The following is a 7,455-nucleotide window of genomic DNA, read 5'->3' as shown; positions in this document are numbered from 1 at the left end:
TCTGAGTCTACCTCCCACCTCACCGGTGCCACCAGACAAGAGGCCGGAAGGATGGGAGTAGGATCGATGGACCGCTCCTCTGTATCACACAGTCAGGGCAGTGCGTCTGCCTTAGTGTTCTGGGGACCTGGTCTATAGGAGATAGTAAACCTAAATCGTGTGAAAAACATAGCCCACCTTGCCTCACGAGGGTTCAGGCTCCTTGCCGCCCGGATGTACTCCAGATTACGGTAGTCAGTCCAGATGAGAAAAGGGTGTTGAGCCCCCTCAAGCCAATGTCTCCACACCTTCAGAGCTCTGACGACAGCCAACAACTTCCGATCCCCCACGTCATAGTTTCGTTCCGCCGAGCTGAGCTTCCTCGAAAAGAAAGCAGAGGGGCGGAGCTTCGGTGGCGCACCCAAGCGCTGTGAGAGCACGGCTCCAATCCCAGGCTCGGACGTGTCCACCTCCACTATGAATGCTAAAGAGGGATACGGATGCTCCAGCACGGGAGCCGAGGTAAACAGAGCCTTCAGGCGACCAAAAGTACTGTCTGCCTCAGCCGACCACACCAGACGCACCGGCCCCCCTTCAGCAGTGACGTAATGGGAGCAGCCACCTGCCCAAAACCCCGGATAAACCTCCAGTAGTAGTTGGCAAACCCTAAAAACCGCTGCACCTCCTTTACCGTGGTTGGAGTCGGCCAATTACGCACGGCTGCAATGCGGTCACACTCCATCACCAACCCTGATGTGGAAATGCAATACCCAAGGAAGGAGACGGCCTGTTTGAAGAACAAGCATTTCTCAGCCTTGACGTACAGGTCATGCTGCAACAGTCGCCCAAGTACCTTGCATACGCGGCACGTGTAGCGGAATAGACCAGAATGTCATCGATATAAACCACCACACCCTGCCTGTGCAGGTCCCTGAGAATCTCGTTTACCAATGTTTGGAAAACTGCTGGAGCATTTTTCAACCCGTACGCCATGACGAGGTACTCATGGATGTGGTACTAAACGCTGTCTTCCACTCATCTCCCTCCCGGATATGCACCAAGTTATACACGCTCCTGAGAGCCAGTTTTGTGAAAAAGCGTGCCCCGTGAAATGACTCAATCGCCGTGGCAATGAGAGGTAGCGGGTAACTGTACCCCACCGTGATGGAATTTAGACCTCTATAGTTAATGCACGGACACAGACCTTTCTCCTTCTTCTTCACAAAAAAGAAACTCGTGGAGGCAGGTGATGTGGAGGGCCAAATGTACCCCTGCCCCAGAGATTCAGAGACATATGTCTCCATAGCCACCGTCTCCTCCTGTGACAGGGGATACACGTGACTCCTGGGAAGTGCAGCATCTACCAGGAGATTTATCGCACAATCCCCTCGTCGATGAGGTGGTAATTGGGTCGCCTTCTTTTTACAGAAGGTGATAGCCAAATCGGCATATTCTGAGGGAATGCGCACGGTGGAGATTTGGTCTGGACTTTCCACCTTCGTTGCACCAATGGAAACCCCTAGACACATGCCTGAGCACTCCTCTGACCACCCCTTTAGAGCCCTCTGTTGCCACGAAGTCTTGGGGTTGTGACGGGCCAACCAGGGGATCCCCAGCACCACCGGAAACGCAGGAGAATCAATGAGGAAGAGACTAATTCTCTCCTCATGACCCTCCTGCGTAACCATGCCCAGTGGAGCCGTGGCCTCCCTGACTAGCCCTGACCCTAATGGTCGGCTGTCTAAGGCGTGCACTGGGAAGGGTTTATCAATCTGAACAAGGGGGATCCCTAAGCTATGCGCAAAACTGCGGTCAATAAAATGTCCTGCTGCGCCTCAATCTACTAGCGCCTTATGCTGGAAATGAGGGGAAAATTCAGGAAAATAAATAAACGCATACATGTGACCAACAGGGGGCTCTGGGTGAGCCTGGTGCCGACTCACCTGGGGTGTCCGAGCAGTGCTCATCCTGGCGTCTCGACTCCCCGAAGGACCCCTCCAGCACCGGTCAGCAGTTTGCCCTCTACAACCACAGCTGGTACAGGAAAGGGCTCCTCCTCCGGTCGCCCTCGCTACAGCACCTCCTAGCTCCATGGGCGTTGGGGTGGAGGGGCTTGGGGGATGAAACTGACAGGACCCGATCCGGATGTCCGCGGGTCGCCAGCAAGTTGTCCAATTGAATGGACATGTCTATCAGCTGGTCCAAGGAGAGGGTGGTGTCTCTACAGGCTAGCTCCCTATGGACGTCCTCGCGCAAACTGCACCTATAGTGATCAATCAGGACCCTGTCATTCCATCCCGCGCCAGCGGCCAAGGTCCGGAACTTTAGGGCGAAGTCCTGTGCTCTCCTCTTCTCCTGCCTTAGATGGAAATGCCGTTCACCGCCTCTCGGCCCTCAGGTGTGGGTCGAACATGGCCCAAAAGCGGAGGGTGAACTCTGGGTAGTGGTCCCTCGCCGAGTCTGGATCGTTCCATACCACGTTGGCCCACTCAAGGGCTTTGCCTGAGAGGCAGGAGACGAGGGCATTCACGCTCTCACCTCCCGAAGGAGCCGGGTGAACGGTTGCCAGGTATAACTCAATCTCGGAGTAAGAACCCCTGGCACCAGGCCGCTGTCCCATCGTACTCCCTCGGGAGTGTGAGTCGAATACCACTGGGACCAGGCAATGAAGGAGAGGGTTGTGTGGCTGGTGGAGGTGTAGGAAGGCCACTACTCTCCCATCTTTCCATCGTCGCCATCACCTGATCCATAGCGGTCCCCAGCCGGTGTAACACTCCTGTGTGGTGTTGAACTCGCTCCTCCATAGATGTTGGGAGCGTGTCAACTCCTGCTGACTCCATCGATCTGGTGCAGGATTCTGTGACAAAGTTACGTTAGGAGGTAGGTGAAGGAGTCAGGCGCAGGAGAGCAGAGATGTCTGAGAAGCGTACTTTTAACAGGTAAGTCCATCAAATTCAGGTATGGCACAATCCAAAAGTCAAACGCCCTCGACAACAGAGACACCCGTTACTCACACAAGAAGGAACAAACAAAGCTCATAATTAACACACTCTTATTAAATGCGTGAAACAAAAAAATCGGGCACAACCTCACTGAGCTATATCACAAAATAAAACAATCCTGCACAAACCTAGGCAGGCAACAGGGTAAATATATACACACAGAAATTAAGGCAATTGAAATCAGGTGTGGAAGAACCAAAGACAAAACAAACTGAAAAGGAAACATGGATCGGTGATGGCTAGTAGGCCGGCGACGCCCGAGCGCCTCCTGAACAGGGAGAGGAATTACCTTCCATGGAAGTCGTGACACATACAAAGAAGTATTTTTGGAGAAGTGGTTTCTGTGTAACACTAGGTTTATTACTCCTGGTCCTTGGAAAACAAAGTGCATATATGGCCCTATTACATGTTTCAAGTTATATATTTGAGTCTAGAAAAGTAGAATGAAAACAGACATTGAATTCCACCCACCTGGTCTAAAGTGGCTGCTATAGCCCTCGTAGTTCCGTTAATCACTGATTGCTGTACTTTGTTAGAACATTAATTGTTTCTGCGGTTGACTGTTTTATTGAAAATAACAGTAACCAAGAGCTTGGTTATTGACTGTTTTGACTATTGACTGTTTTACTGAAAATAACAGTAACCATAAGCTTGGTACACACTTTGGCAAACATTCTGTTTCTTACTTTAGTTCTCATGCCTGTAGCTACAGTGGGTGAACAGGGAGTACAGGAGAGGGCTCAGAACGCACCCTTGTGGGGCCCCAATGTTGAGGATCAGCGGGGTGGAGATGTTGTTACCTACCCTCACCACCTGGGGGCGGCCCGTCAGGAAGTCCAGTACCCAGTGCACAGGGCAGGGTCGAGACCCAGGGTCTCGAGCTTGATGACGAGTTTGGAGGGTACTATGGTGTTAAATGCTGAGCTGTAGTTGATGAACAGCATTCTCACATAGGTATTCCTCTTGTCCAGATGGGTTAGGGCAGTGTGCAGTGTGGTTGCGATTGCATCGTCTGTGGACCTATTGGGGCGGTAAGAAAATTGGAATGGGTCTAGGGTGTCAGGTAGGGTGGAGGTGATATGGTCCTTGACTAGTCTCTCAAAGCACTTCATGATGACGGAAGTGAGTGCTACGGAGCGGTAGTCGTTTAGCTCAGTTACCTTAGCTTTCTTGGGAACAGGGACAATGGTGGCCCTCTTGAAGCATGTGGGAACAGCAGACTGGGATAAGGATTGATTATGTCCGTAAACACACCAGCCAGCTGGTCTGTGCATGCTCTAAGGACTCGGCTGGGGATGCCGTCTGGGCCTGCAGCCTTGCGAGGGTTAACACGTTAAAATGTTTTACTCACGTCGGAGAGTCCGCAGGTTTTGGTAGCGGGCCATGTAAGTGGCACTGTATTGTCCTCAAAGCGAGCAAAAAAGTTATTTAGTCTGTCTGGGAGCAAGACATTCTGGCCCGCGACGGGGCTGGTTTTCGTTTGGTAATCCTTGATTGACTGTAGACCCTGCCACATACCTCTTGTGTCTGAGCCGTTGAATTGCGACTCTACTTTGTCTCTATACTGATGCTTAGCTTGTTTGATTGCCTTGCAGAGGGAATAGCTACACTGTTTGTATTCGGTCATGTTATCCGGTCACCTTACCCTGGTTAAAAGCAGTGGTTCGCACTTTCAGTTTCGCCAGAATGCTGCCATCAATCCACGGTTTCTGGTTTGGAAATGTTTTAATTGTTGCTGTGGGTATAACATCGCCGATGCACTTTCTAATGAACTCGCTCACCGAATCAGCATATTCGTCAATGTTGTTGTTGGACGCAATGCGGAACATATCCCAATCCACGTGATCGAAGCAGTCTTGAAGCGTCGAATCAAATTGGTCGGACCAGCGTTGAACAGACCTGAGCGCGGGAGCTTCTTGTTTTAGTCTCTGTCTGTAGGCTGGAAGCAACAAAATCGAATCGTGGTCAGCTTTTCCGGAAGGAGGGCGGGGGAGGGCCTTATATGCGTCGCAGAAGTTAGAATAACAATGATCCAGGGTTTTACCAGCCCTGGTTGCTCATTCGATATGCTGATACAATTTAGGGAGTCTTGTTTTCAGATTAGCCTTGTTAAAATCCCCAGCTACAATGAATGCAGCCTCAGGATATGTGGTTTCCAGTTTACATAGAGTAAACATATACGGCTGTGATTATATTCGAAGAGAATTCCCTTGGTAGATAATGCGGTCGACATTTGATTGTGAGGAATTCTAAGTCAGGTGAACAGAAGGACTTGAGTTCCTGTATGTTGTTATGATCACACCACGTCTCGTTAATCATAAGGCATACCCCCCCGCACCTCTTCTTACCAGAAAGATGCTTTTTTCTGTCGGCGTGATGCATGAAGAAACCAGCTGGCTGCACCGACTCCGATAGAGTCTCTCGAGTGAGCCATGTTTCCGTGAAGCAAAGAACGTTGCAGTCTCTGTCTCTCTGGAATGCTACCCTTGCTCGGATTTCATCAACCTTGTTGTAAAGAGACTGGACATTGGTGAGTAGTATGCTAGGGAGTGGTGCACGATGTGCCCGTCTCCGGAGCCTGACCAGAAGACCACTTCGTTTGCCCCTTTTACAGCGTCGTTGTTTTGGGTCGCCGGCTGGGATCCGATCCATTGTCCTGGGTGGAAGGCAAAACACAGGATCCGCTTCGGGAAAGTCATATTCCTGGTCGTAATGATGGTGAGTTGACGTTGCTCTTATATTCAGTAGTTCCTCCCGACTGTATGTAATGAAACCTAAGATTACCTGGGGTACCAATGTAAGAAATAACACGTAAAAAAAAACAAAATACTGCATGGTTTCCTAGGAACACGAAGCGAGACGGCCATCTCTGTCGACGCCGGAAGTTAGCAAGTGCACGGCCATTTACTGACATTCATGGGAGAGACGTGGGCGGATGTGGAAGGAGATGTGTTGCAACTGACGTCAAAGGAGTGCACTGGAATTTCAAGATGTGTCTTGGTATGTGGGTGGACATGTGTGGTTTCTGGGGATTTTACTGAACTATTTCCTGACATATTGTATACACGTCCGTGCATGTCTGTGCACAAAAGTGGTTCGTTATTTGTGCAGGGCCAAACACTGCTGGACAAGTGCACACAAACATTTCCAGAAACTACTGTATACCCTTTCGGACTTGTGCACTGGAGCGTACGGCCTGTAAATGTGCCTTTAATGCAGTGATATGCCCCAGTGCCTCAGAGTATCATAATTGATTCAGTCATATTACTGAGGCTAGGTTTAATTGTTTAATATGTTTAATAGTTCATTTTCACATCGCATTAGAATTAGTTGTGATGAGTGAACCTTTAAAATTCCAGAGGTTATAGAGATCTTTTTATGGAGGATGGCGCATGTATTTTTTGTTACAGTCTGAGGGAAAAGTGACACAATTTCTAAAGTAACTACTTTTCCTAGAGAGCTTAGTTATCAAATCAAATTAGCATTATAACCAGCAGAAGATATTCATATTTCATGAATAGCTTCTACTCTCTGTTTATCATATATGCATAGTAACTTTAACTATACATTCATGTACATACTACCTCAATTGGGCCGACCAACCAGTGCTCCCGCATGTTGGCTAACCGGGCTATCTGCATTGTGTCCCACCCACCACCCGCCAACCCCTCTTTTATGCTACTGCTACTCTCTGTTCTAGAGGTCGACCCATTATGATTTTTCAATACCGATTATTGGAGGACCAAAAAAGCTGATGCCGATTAATCGGCCGATTTTATTTATTTATTTGTAATAATGACAATTACAACAATACTGAATGAACACTTATTTTAACTTAATATAATACATAATTAAAATCAATTTAGCCTCAAATAAATAATGAAACATGTTCAATTTGTTTTAAATGATGCAAAAACAAAGTGTTGGAGAAGTAAAAATGCAATATGTGCCATGTAAGAAAGCTAACGTTTCAGTTCCTTGCTCAGAACATGAGAACATATGAAAGCTGATGGTTACTTTTAACATGAGTCTTCAATATTCCCAGGTAAGAAGTTTTAGGTTGTAGTTATTATAGGACTATTTTCCTCTATACCATTTGTATTCCATTAAACTTTGACTATTGGATGTTCTTACAGGCACTTTAGTATTGCCAGTGTAACAGTATAGCTTCCGTCCCTCTCCTCCCTGGGCTCGAACCAGGAACACAACAACAACAGCCACCCTCGAAGCAGCGTTACCCATGCAGAGCAAGTGGCGTTTGAAACGCTATTTGCGCGCGCTAACTAGCTAGCCTTTTCACTTCGGTTACACTAGCCTCATCTCGGGAGATGATAGGCTTGAAGTCATAAACAGCGCAATGCTTGACGCACAATGAAGAGCTGCTGGCAAAACGCACGAAAGTGCTGTTTGAATGAAATTTTTACACGCCTGCTTCTGCCTACCACCGCTCAGTCAGATACTTAGATACTTGTAT

The sequence above is a fragment of the Oncorhynchus tshawytscha genome, linkage group LG30 (assembly GCF_018296145.1).
Source record: "Oncorhynchus tshawytscha isolate Ot180627B linkage group LG30, Otsh_v2.0, whole genome shotgun sequence".
Taxonomy (NCBI): Eukaryota; Metazoa; Chordata; class Actinopteri; order Salmoniformes; family Salmonidae; genus Oncorhynchus; species Oncorhynchus tshawytscha.
The sequence above is the reverse complement of the archived record's forward strand: the minus strand, read 5'-3'. Positions refer to the sequence as shown.